Source organism: Anolis carolinensis, chromosome 1, assembly GCF_035594765.1.
Source record: "Anolis carolinensis isolate JA03-04 chromosome 1, rAnoCar3.1.pri, whole genome shotgun sequence".
In the NCBI taxonomy this organism is placed as follows: Eukaryota; Metazoa; Chordata; class Lepidosauria; order Squamata; family Dactyloidae; genus Anolis; species Anolis carolinensis.
In genome coordinates this window covers 244908927-244921848 of record NC_085841.1, presented here as the reverse complement: position 1 = coordinate 244921848, position 12922 = coordinate 244908927, and the positions used below count along the sequence as shown (strand labels likewise).

The 12922-nt window shown below is 43.8% G+C and overlaps 1 long non-coding RNA gene across 1 annotated transcript in view; it reads right to left on the bottom strand.

Moving 5' to 3' along the window:
- Window positions 1-2567: 2567 nt before the first annotated feature.
- Window positions 2568-12922, bottom strand: part of LOC134295306 (uncharacterized) — a 68862-nt gene continuing 58507 nt past the window's right edge. The window contains exon 3 of the long non-coding RNA XR_010001843.1: window positions 2568-3862. This is a non-coding gene — a long non-coding RNA (uncharacterized LOC134295306). The remainder of the gene's footprint in view (window positions 3863-12922) is intronic.

Genomic DNA, 12922 nt, shown 5'->3' with positions numbered 1-12922 from the left:
TCTTCTGTGTGCCCAGGAGGAAGTCTCTCATCTGGCGTCAGCCACTGATTGAGGTTCCAGGTTTTAGCCTGCCACTTTTGGACTCTCGCTTGCTGAGGTGTTCCTGTGAGTATCTCTGTAGATCTTAGGAAGCTGTTTCTTGATTTAAGGCATTGGCGTGCTGGCTGATATTCAACCAGGAGATGGGTCAGAGATGTCAATGCCTTGGTCCTTTCATTGCTGGCTGCTACTTCCCGACGGATGTCAGGTGGTTAAATACTGGCTAAACAGTATAATTTCTCAACTGGTGTGGGGCGTAGACATCCTGTGATAATGTGGCATGTCTCATTAAGAGCCACATCCACTGTTTTAATGTGGTGAGACATGTTCCACACTGGGCATGTGTATTCAGTGGCAGAGTAGCAAAGTGCAAGGGCAGATGCCTTCACTGTGTCTGGTTGTGATCCCCAGGTTGTGCCAGCCACCTTTCATACAATGTTATTTCTAGTGCCCACTTTTTGTTTGATATTCAAGCAGTGCTTTTTGTAAGTCAGAGCACAGTCCAGGGTAACTCCCAAGTATTTAGGTGTGTTGCAATGCTCCAGTGGGACTCCTTCCCAGGAAATCCTCAGAGCTCGAGATGCTTATCTGTTCTTTAGGTAAAAAGCACATGTTTGTGTTTTAGATGGATTAGGGATCAGCTGGTTTTCCCTGTAATAGGAAGTAAGAGCACCTAAAGCTTCAGAGAGCTTCTGTCCAACCATTTCAAAGCTCCCTGCTTGGGCAGTGATGGCATGATTGTCAGCATAGATGAAACTGTCTGTCCCTTATAGCAGTGGATGATCATCTATGTAAATGTTAAGCATGGATGCAGCAAGCACGCTCCCCTGGGGCAGGCCATTCTTCCGTTTTCACCATCTACTTCTCTGGCCCTAAAATTCAACAAAAAGCTCCTGTTTTGTTACAAATTTCCTATGCAGCAGGTGAGATGGTAGCATTTTGTGATATTATAAGTTTTTCTCAGGAGAAGGTGATGATTTACAGTGTCATAAGATGCTGACAGGTCTATGAAGACAGCTCCTGTAATCTGCTGCCTTTCAAAACCATATTCTACTGTATTTGCTGAGTTAGGTTCAACACTTGTAGTGGGCAGCTTTTGACATTCCTGAAGCCAGCTTGCTGTGGAATCATACATGGGTCTATTTTTTTCCATAATTCTATGCAAAATAAATCTCTCCAGAACTTTGTAAAGATGGCACAATGAGATTGATCTATAGCATTTTGGATCATTACGGATTTCAGGACTAGCATTTAGCTGAGACTACATTTAGCTGGAACTAAATTTAGAAGACTAAGTTTAATTGAGACTACATTTAGGACATTTTCCTCTGTTTGGATTCAGTTGGGAATGGAGTTAGGCCTTTGCCCTGTCTTTTCTGTTCCTTCTTCCAACTCTTTTCTAGCCATGAAAAATCCATTAAGAGAAAAAAAAGGGGCTCATGAAGTGCTTTCTCATTATCAGTATAAAGAGCCCTTGTCTGGAGACACGGTTACCATGGAGAAGTATTGATTAACTAAAGTCATGCATTGAAGCTATAATGGAGAGATGTACAAGTAAACTTAAACTTTGTTCTTTTTACATAATGTAAAATATACAGCCTCTTAGAATATATCTCACTACATTCATCCTTAGATCACAGAAATAGATTGTGTACACAGCTGCATTGTGCCTTGCGTTGTCCCGTGTTTTAAAACACAGTTCTTGAAATTCTGTATTTTTTTGCGAACTGTTCTCACTGAGGCCAAACACTGGACATTCCTTGAGGTTTAAGATCACAACATTTGGTGTTAGTGTAGAACAAGGAATTGTAGGGACAGATTTTTCCTTAATCCAGTGACCTGTAGTTTATTGGTACTTCACTCACATCTCCCAAGGTTGAATTCCTTTTGTGCTGTCTTTGAAACTCAGCAGGGTTCTTTAATATTAATAAAGCACAACATTCTATTCTTTGCACATGGGGTTGCCTGGAGAAAGAAAGAAAGGAAGACAGGCAGGCAGGCAGAAAGGGGAAAGGAATAAAGAGTTTAGTGCATATGTCCAACTTCTTCTGTTTGGATATTGTCTTGATTTAAACAACATAACTGTCTCTGTACCACTTAACTAATCTTTTGTTCTCCCAAAATATTTTTCTTTCTTTTAGCAACTCTGCTACAGTGGGCTTACAATGGTCCTACGTGCACACAGAAATATTTGTACATCTTTCTCTTGCATTTATTCAGAAGTACTATAGCATTCTGGATTATTGTAGAAACATGTTTCTAAAATGAGATTCTCAACCTTGGCTGGAATATTACTAAGTGCCCTTGATACCCTTACCTCAAAACTCATAAGCTATGGAGACAGATCTAGTTATTATTTGATGGTAGGAATAAACATATATTGAATGGCACTCTTTTCTAGTACACATGTCATAGTGCTAGATTTATTCATTTGTTGTATTGTGTTAAGAGATATAGTACCTCTCAGCAGGCTTCCAGAGCGATTTACAAAAACAATCAATATTGACATTGCTGGCTGCTAAACTTAGTTGGAGATTGGGAAAGGGAGTCAAACACTATTTTGTTATAATTTATTTATTTATTTCCATCATTTCTATCCTGCCCTTCTCACCCCAAGGGTAATAAAATGTGCAGTCAAGGGCCTAACACTACAGAGTGTTTGAAAGCACTGCTTAGTCTACAAATAGTGTTTAGCTAGGACCGTGGATTAGATGATCCCTCCCAAATAAGCATATGCTAAACCGAAAGGGCAGAAAAACAACTTACCAGGTTGAAAACAAGCCACAGAGGTTTAATACAATTGGGCCAAAAGGAATGCAAGTACAAGCATGATGATTCAAATGTACAAGCATCAATATACAGAGAAAGTAAGATGTCTTATACATTCAAACCTCCCACTCCCTCTTTTGATTGGCTGAAAAAGAGCCTGGTCAAGATCTGCACCCTGATTGGTTGGGGGCTCCGCTGATGTCGCCACCTGCAGGTAGAGATTTCCTTGATGCAGAGAATGATGGCTGAGGACTGATCGGGTAAGGGGCCAATCAGCTGGTGCAAAGCCCCCCTGGAAGGAGGCATAATCCAGAAATACAACATCAAAGAAATGTTAATGAGCTTTTGATTTGCTCAACTGTCCAGTTCTGTGCTGATAAAAGATAGGAGCTTCAGGAAACAAAGGTGTGAGATTCCTGGAACAAAGGTGATGATCCTGGGACATCGGGAGCTCAGTTGTTGAATAAAGGAATAAACAAGTACACATGCTGTTTCTATAGGTAACTATCTCTCAGCCTCAGGTGAGCAATACAGCTATACAAACAATCTTGGTCTTACCTGGTCAGACAATGCAGTTGCTGTTGCCCGCTTTTGGTCCAAAACTATTTAGTTGCTTGTGATTTCTTTTTTTTTATTTCCATTATTTGAAATGTATTTTTTGTACAATGCTTTTGACACAAAATAAATAACTAACCTGGTCTGGCAGGGGAAGTCACCTATCTTTGCATGCACATAAACAATGGACCCAGTGATTACCTGACTTGGCAAATGGCCAGACAGGTTTGCCCAACCTTCTGGTTCCCAGGGGATTTTTTTTGTGGGGTCACAGCGGGCTGTCTCTGGGCTCCATCTTCGATATATTTTATACAACAGGTTTTATACATTTTATATAAGAGATAGATACAGTCCATAGTTAAAGGATACAAGTTACACAAAAAAAAATCTTGAAAAGTAGATACAATTTATTAAAGGGTTCAATATGATAGAGTCTTTTGGGGGGTGAAGCCGCTTCTGGCCTGCTTCCCGTCTCCTGATGCCTCAAACTTGCGAAAGTCTAGAATAGGTTTAAAGGGGAGAAATCATCTATTTATTTCAGAGCCCTTGATAAACTATAAATCTTCAAGAGTAGGTTGCTGTGGCTCAATAACACACATATATTTTCAGACATTTTCTTTTCAGAATGGGGCATGTTTGCTTGTCTTTTTTTCATAAAACCACAGGTCTCTCTCTCCATGATTTTTAGAAATGTACTTCTTATTCAAGCTTCAAACTTTGTTCAAACAAATAATTGCGTAGTCTTCCAGCACAAAGCCCAATGTATTTAGGCAAACTTTCAAGAATGACATTTGGTGATCAAGAGCAGTTTAGGAGGCTTTCTCTACTTTTTCCTGAGCACTTGAAGGAAGCTTCCTCCCTCCTACTCTGGTATAACTGTAGCAATCCCTGAAATGCTCAGAGATAAACACAAAAGGTACAAGATTTGAAGGCTTCTCCTTGTTGCCCCTTTTCAAACTCCTGCACATCGCATCAATGGAGAATAACAATTTTGTTCACTTGAGCAGCTGTGTGCCAGGGCTTTACACTGCCTACGGTTCAGAAAAAGGAAACACTTTTGAGTTTATCATCCAGCTGAATAAACAAAAGGAAGCAATGCTGTCAATTCCAAACAAAAGTCCCTCAGGCTGAGAGAGAACAAAAGGCCAAGAATACATTCAAAGCCCATCCATTTATGGGAACTGCTGTGCGTCTGCTCCTCTTAATACACTGTCTGAAAGTGCTTTTTCAGAGCAAACTGCAGTTCCATTTTCTCCAGACTCTAAGAGCTCTCTGCTTTTGCTCTTTGACGTACAATTTTCTTAGACCTTGGTCAGGCATATTATTTTGAAGGACCAGGTCAGGTCAGCAGAGCAAATAGCTTACTGACCTCCATCCTTATGACTTACATCAAAATGTACTATCTCCTCCTTCCTGCCTATCCTACTGTGCCAGAAATACCCCATGATGCATGTAAGTCAGTGGCACTCATCAGATTGACAGGCAAAGGGATATAATCATCAAAAAGAGCAGCAGCAAATATCTCACCAATATCTAATCAAGTGATACTTATTGGATTTGTGAAACAAATTATTAGATGTGTGATCTTCAAATCGCAGCAAAAGCATTATAGATTCCATTGATGATTGACATTTAACATTTGAACCAATTTGTGAAGACTTCAGATGTGTTATTCTAATTTATCCACTACTAAAACAAGTTACTACCCCAAGATATCCAAGAAAACAGTTTGAAACAACTACAAAATGCAATTGTCCCGCTGTGGTTAGATTGTTAGCCCCAGTATCTTCACTATCTGCAATGCAGCCTAGGGATAATGGGAGCTGCATTCCAGCAACATTGAGAGGATTTCAAGTTGCCCAGGAAAGGAAGGAAGTTATAGGATCGAGATGAAGAATCATCTCTTCTTTCAGTCTTGTTCACTTCTCCTTGTATTAATATTTTATTGGATATGAATGGGAGCTATTTTTTTATTTTTTTAAAAAAATCCTTTGACAGTACCATCAGACTCCAGAAATAATAACAGTTGTGTCATTTCATGATTTATGAAGGTCTCCTCTTCTGATTCCCCTACCCAGTCAGCATTCCCCAGTGAATTGCAACTACTAATGAAAAGAATAAAAATAATTTTAACATAATGAGAAAATTAAATTAGGGAAGACTAAGAGAGGAAAGAGCCAAGGGAGGAGGAAAGGTGCACTTTAATCACAAGAGATTCCAATAAATGATTGATATTCAATTAGAGAGCATTTTAGTATAAAAAAGCCAAATTATATTTAATTTGATAACCTCCTTCCCCAACCTCTTTTTCTTCTTCCTAATACCCTTTTGCCAAATAACAATCTTGGTGTGGATTGAGAAGAAGAGTTTTAAAAATCCACTTATGCCTAGGCCTTATAGTTGTTCAGGGCCAAGCCAAGTCATTTTGGTGCCATTTTGGAACAACAAAGCAGCCAGAACTTTTTGCAGGGGGAGGGGCATCAACTTGTTATTACTTGCCATTAAGTCAGTTTCAGCTTATTGCAACCCTATAAATGAGAGACCTTGTCACCTTGTCATCAAGAATCTTGCTCAGGTCTTGAAGACTTAGGGTCTCTCCCCCAGCACCATATTTCAAAGAGAATACTTTTTGGAATACAACTTTTATAAACTTTAAGCCAAGTGTTGTCTATAAGATTATGGACACTGTTGTCCGTAATGTAAATTTTCTAAACTCTATAAATGTCACTACCCCACATATCAAGTGAAGGGGCACGATTTCCTAGACCAGTAAAGTTAGGCTGAAAGCGTCTAAGAATCTCTCATTTCATAATAGTAAAAAATTAATCATAACAAATTAAATAACAAAATCTTTCAATCTGCTGCCCTTTGATGATAACACCAGGTCTGCCTAACAAAAAGACAGCCTTTTTTCCTGCTGTTAGGTATAAACACATAAAGAAGGAAACAAAGGAAGGTGTAAAATGGAAAAATAATGGTTTGAATCCTATTATAGTCACAGTTACACATTGCCCCAATCCAATTCAACAACTAGGTTTCACTGCAGAATGTGCAATGGGCAGTGAAATAATGTGTAATGTACAGAGAACAATCGCATCTTGCAACATTGCTATATCCATACTTCTGACTTCTGTGATCAGCAGAGTATACCCATGGCACTACACTAAATGATTTGCCCAATGCAATGATTCATAAATCTGTAGTCCCACACACCTACTTCCACAAAAACTCATAGATCTTCCCTCCCTCTCTGAAATAATTTAAAAATGGCAAATAAAAAATCAAATACAATTCAAAATTTTAAAAATATACCACCTCAATGATATTGAGGAGGAATGTTGGACGGGGGAGAGGAAAAGAATCCTATTCCCTAATGTCACTTCAGTCACAACATGCCAGCACAGAAGCGGACGGCCCCATTACACCAAGTAGGTGACAGGAGCATGGCACAATTTGCAACTATTGAAGATTTTTGCCAGGTTTATCACAAAGAGCAGCAATGCAACGTACATGGCATGATGCAATAGGAAAAATAATCTTTGGAGGTGATTCAATGCCAGCTTCTCTCCTTTGTGCAATAAAGTCGCTAGTTAATACAGAGCCAAACAGACCCATGTATTTTCCTTAAACCCCTGCTTCTCAGTTTGTCTAGAAAATGTAAATGTTTTCTCCCCTAGTCAATAGCAGAGCTCAGATGGATACAATGGACCTTGGGAAGTTAATATGCAGAAAGTCCTGGATTTTGCCTTAGTCTAGAATGCAACATGTTATTTCTCAAAATAAAGCCACTGCCCTCTTGACTTTATAACTGAAGTAGCAACTACATGTTGCATCGTATGCTTGCTTTAAGCCGTCATTTTAAGGTTTTAAATGCCTCCTGTACAGTTCTGATCAATCCTATCAGATTTTTTTGCACACAGACTCACAAACCTCATCAGGCGCACTTTAAACTAGATCCACTGGGGGAGGGGAACAACAGCCTGGCGAACACTATATTACCCACGACCACAGGGAACCGCCAAAAGGCTAAACGGAGGGCTGCACAAACACAGCAAGGACCAAGTACAGAGAGCACAATAATCCCAAATAAACAGTTCGAGGGGAGGTCACAGGGGCTTACATGTCTTTACACTAATGCTCAGAGCATGGGAAATAAGCAAGACGAACTCCAACTCCTAGCACAGCACCACACATACGATGTCATAGGCATCACTGAAACCTGGTGGGATGACTCCCATCACTGGAATTTAACCATTGAGGGCTATAACCTCTTTCACAGAAATAGAACAAAGGGGAGAGGAGGGGGAGTAGCTTTATATGTCAAAAACAGTTACGTTGCAGAAGAAATGCAAGACTGTAATCCGGGAAACCAGCTTGAAAGCATCTGGATAAGAATCAAGGGAACCGGGACTCAAAAAGATCTTGTCGTGGGTGTCTACTACAGACCTCCAAGTCAGGATGAAGGACTTGATGAAGCCTTCTGTCAACAGCTGACCAAACAGGCACAAAGAAGAGATATAGTAGTCATGGGCGATTTCAATTATCCCGATATCTGCTGGAAAACAAACTCAGCCAAGAGTACAAAGTCCAACAAATTCCTCACTTGCCTTGCAGATAATTTTATGGTCCAGAAGGTAGAAGAGGCAACAAGGGGATCAGCAACTCTTGATCTAATCTTAACAAATGTGGAAGACCTGATCAATACAGTTGAAGTGGTTGGATCCTTAGGGGCAAGTGACCATGTGCTCCTGCAGTTTGCAATACAAAGGAATGCTGAAACTAAGACAAGTCAAACACGCATTCTGGACTTTAAGAGAGCTGACTTCCAAAAAATAAAGGAATTACTGAGCGGCATTCCATGGACGCCGATATTAAAAAACAAGGGAGTTAAGGATGGATGGGAGTTTTTCAAAAGTGAAATACTCAAGGCGCAAATGCAAACAGTGCCAACAAAGAAGAAAAATAAGACAAGTGCAAAGAAGCCAGAATGGATGTCCAAAGAACTTCTAACTGAGCTAAAGTGTGATGACTCATGGGCCATGTAGTCCCGTTCCTAGTGCTGTTGTGGCAGATGAAGAGGAAAACTTGGGTTTTCCACCATTTCAGCCAGAATTGGAACTTTCCCAGCCAGAACTGGAGCCCTTGCACCTGCAGGAGGATTGTCTTCCAGAAATCTGCCAAACAAGCCCTGAGTCAAAATCTCCCCCATTTTCTCGCCGTAGTTATTATCAACAACAAAAAGGAGTTCAACAGGCTAATCGCAGAAGCCTGAGAATCGCAGCCAGGCATTCAGCTGATTAAGACTGCTTTCATGAGAACCTTTAGGGAGTCATGCACCTGGACACAGAGATTGACTTTCGGTTCTGGTTCCCCAGAGAAGTTTCTTTGGTGGGAACGGGACCCTATTTAGGTTCCTTGCCCTGAAGGAATTTTGCGGAGTCAATTCGTCAGCAACTGGAGTAGGTTGTGTGTGGACAGCGCTACTCCCGTTTCCAAGCCTTCGTTCCTGTTTCCAAGCCTTCGTTCCCGTTTCCAAGCCTTCGTTCACGTTCCCAGCCTTGTTTTGCTTCACGGACCTTGCCTTGCTTTCCAGGACCTTGCCAAGTATTTACCACGGATCTTGTCCCTGTTCCTCGTACCTTGTTGCCTTGTATCAAGCCTTGTGTTCCAAGAATCAAGTTTACTTCCTAGCCTTACATCAAGTTCCTTGGACTAAGAACTTTGTCATCTCCCCTCACTTTGCCTGGCAAAGTGGGTGTTTCGGTTATTGGATTACAACTTTGGACCTTGATATTTCATATTGGACATTGTTTCTTTGGACTAATTTTGACCTTTCCTGAAAGGTCTACTTCTGAACTATTTCCTACACTTGCTTTTATTAACTTTATATATTTCCTTAATAAAGATATTAGATAGATTCTGGCCTCTGTGTTTGGTTATTGGTGCTCTGCAGCCTGGGTCGTGACAGTTTGACTCCGCCACCCTAAGCACCAATTAACCTAGGCCAGAATGTCTACCGGAGCCGGACCGGGTGGCCAACCGCTCAGCTACACCATCGACAAGGATGAAGTGGACCGAATCCGTGATAAGCTCAATGCGCAGGAGGGAGAAATAAGGGGCCTGAAGGAGCGCGGGGTCCGTCTCCCGGCCTTGGCGTTGCCGACCAAGTTTTCTGGAGAAGCTTCTAAGGTTCATGTTTTCCGTCGCCAATGCCAGGCTTATATAGAGGCCCGTAATGCCGAGTTTCCCCAAGAAGACATCAAGGTGGCGTGGATTTACAGTCTCCTAGACGGGCCAGCGGCCAACTGGGCGACGGCACTATTCAACCAAGTCTCCCCACATCTGAGATCAGCGCAACACTTCTTGGATCACATTAAGGCGACTTGGGGGATCGAGGACAATTTGGAGGCGGCTGGCCACAAACTCCGGCGCCTCTCCCAAGGGGACAGACCCTTGTCCCAGTACATAGCCGAGTTCCGAGTGCTGGCCCACAACACCGGTTGGAATGACATAGCCCTCAGAGGACAGTTTCGGGAGGGTCTCAACATCGAGATGCTGGAGGAAATCTCCAAGGTGGATCCCCCCCACTCTCTTGAAGGACTCATTGAACAATGTTTACGAGCTGAAGTCATGCTTGCCAATAGAAAGCAATGGATCCGAGGCCTGAGCGGTAGGGCTGGAGCGAAACCACCCGCTCCCCCCGGCATCCAGCCGCGTCCAGTGTGGAGGCCCCCGCCACCAGCCCCATACCCCAGAGGGAACGAGGAGGTGCCGATGCAGCTGGGCAATGTACGTCCCAGGTTAGATGTTGCCGAGAAGGCCCGCCGCCAACGCCTAAATCTCTGCTGGTACTGCGGAAACGGGGGCCACTTTGCAAGAGAGTGTCCAGCCAAAGGGAAGCCCGCCGCCTGTCTGGCGGCGGCGTCCTCCACGGAGGCGAAGACGTCTGAGGCGGCTGGCGCGGAACCGGCGGGGGAAGCCAGCGACCGGGCGTAGAGAGGCTCGCCAACCCGATCAAAAACCCCACTCAAGAGCCGCCAACCGGGGTCCTATTTCTCCTAGTGGTCACCCTGTGGTCAGCGAAAAAAGGACCCGTCATGATCCATGCCATGATAGACTCAGGAGCCACTAACAATTTCATTGATAGAGAGTATGCCGACTCTCTGGGATTACAATATCACGATTTCAAGAACGCCTGTGTGGTGCAGGCCATCGATGGCCGCCCCCTCAAGACAGGTCCAGTAAGTCAATGGTCAGAACCCACCAGAATGTGGATAAGGGAACACATGGAAGAGATTTCCTTCTTTGTTACCGAGGTTCCCCATTTCCCTGTGATTTTGGGAATTCCATGGCTGACCCTCCACGACCCAAACATCTCCTGGTCCAACAGAGAACTGCAGTTTGCTTCAAAATATTGCCAAAACCATTGTCTTGTAGCCAAGGTCTGCCATACCACAGACGCCGAGCCCATCATCACCTTGCCCAAGAAATACTCAGACTTTTGGGATGTATTCAATGAAAAAGAAGCCGAGAGACTCCCCCCGCATAGACCTTATGACTGTGCCATTGATTTGGTGGAGGGGGCCCCGATCCCGCGAGGGCACCTCTACTCCCTGACTGAACCAGAGCAAGAAGCTCTCAGGGAGTTCTTAGAGACAAACCTCCGCAAGGGGTTTATCAGACCCTCTCAATCCCCAGCCGCTTCCCCAGTGATGTTTGTGAAAAAGAAGTCAGGGGACCTGCGCTTGGTGGTGGACTATAGGGCATTGAACAATATCACTAAACGAAACCGATATCCCCTGCCTTTGATCTCAGACCTCTTAGACCGGCTTCGAGGGGCCAAGGTTTATACCAAACTGGATCTTCGAGGAGCTTACAATCTAATTCGCATCAGGGAAGGGGACGAGTGGAAGACCGCCTTCCAGACTAAATTCAGTTTATTCGAGTCCCGGGTCATGAATTTCGGTTTATGTGGAGCTCCCGCAACGTTCCAGCATTTTGTCAACGACATCTTTCAGGATTATCTAGACCGGTTCCTGATTATCTACTTGGACGATTTTTTGGTGTTTTCTAGATCACAAGCAGAACATGAGAACCACGTCAGAATGGTGTTACAACGATTGCGGGACCATGGACTTTATGCCAAGCTGGAAAAATGCGCTTTTGACCTACAAGAGGTAGATTTCCTGAGATACCGTGTCTCGCCACTAGGGCTCACCATGGACCCGGCGAAGGTTTCAGCAGTATTGGAATGGCGGGCGCCAACCAACAAGAAAGAGGTGCAACGTTTCTTGGGGTTCGCGAACTACTACCGCAAGTTCATTCCAGATTTTGCCCGCTGGTCTGATCCAATCACCAGCTGCATCCGTGGGAAACAGCCTTTCCGCTGGACGGAACAAGCAGAGAAAGGATTCCAGCAACTAAAGAAATTATTCACGTCCCAGCCAATCCTTCAGCACCCAGATCCTGAAACCCCTTTTGTCGTGCAGGCGGACGCCTCCGATGTGGCAATTGGGGCTGTACTCCTACAACCAGTGGGAGATCATCTTCACCCTTGTGCCTTCTATTCCCGTCAACTGACCGCTCCAGAGAGAAATTACACTATTTGGGAAAAGGAACTTTTGGCCATAAAGGCAGCCTTTGAAACTTGGAGACATTGGTTAGAAGGGGCCAAATTTCCCATTGAGGTCCATACTGATCATCGGAATCTAGAGCATCTAAGAACTGCCCGCAAGCTGAATCAGAGGCAGCAACGCTGGGCTTTATTCTTTGAACGTTTTAACTTCCAAATCCATTATGTAACCCCAGCCCAGACCAAGCAAGCAGATGCTCTGTCACGAAAACCGGAATATGCAGCAGGGCGCAAAGAGACCTTTGAGTCCCAACTGCTGCAGCCCGAGAACTTTGCCACGCTCACAGTGGGAAACACCAAATCCACTCTAATTGAATCAACTCCCTATACTCCTGGGCCCCTTTGTGCTCAGGAAATCAGGGCCAGTCAACAAGCAGATGCCTGGGCTCAGGACCAACTTCGCCAAGGACTACATTTCCCCTTTTCGCTTAAGGATGGGTTACTTTGTTATAGAAATCATGTCTACATCCCTCCAGGATCGGGCAGGGAAAAGGCACTTCGTCTGTGTCATGACTGCAAGCCAGCAGGGCATTTCGGACTATTTAAAACCATGCATTTAATCCTAAGAGATTTCTGGTGGCCCAAGATCCGCAAGGATGTGGAAAAATATGTCAATACCTGCCCAGTATGCCAGCGCTCCAAGACAAGAAGGGAAAAGCCCTCAGGGCTTCTGCATCCCCTTCCTACCCCATCTCGCCCATGGGAAATAATCTCTGCGGATTTTATCACTGATCTACCACCTTCCTGTGGATTCACCACGATCCTAGTGGTGGTGGACCTTTTTACCAAGTTAGCCCATTTCATTCCCTGCGATGGCCTTCCCACGGCCAAAGAGACTGCAGACTTATTCCTTCAACATGTTTTCAGATTGCATGGGTTGCCCAAGAGTTTGGTCACAGACCGTGGGTCCCAATTCACCTCTCGTTT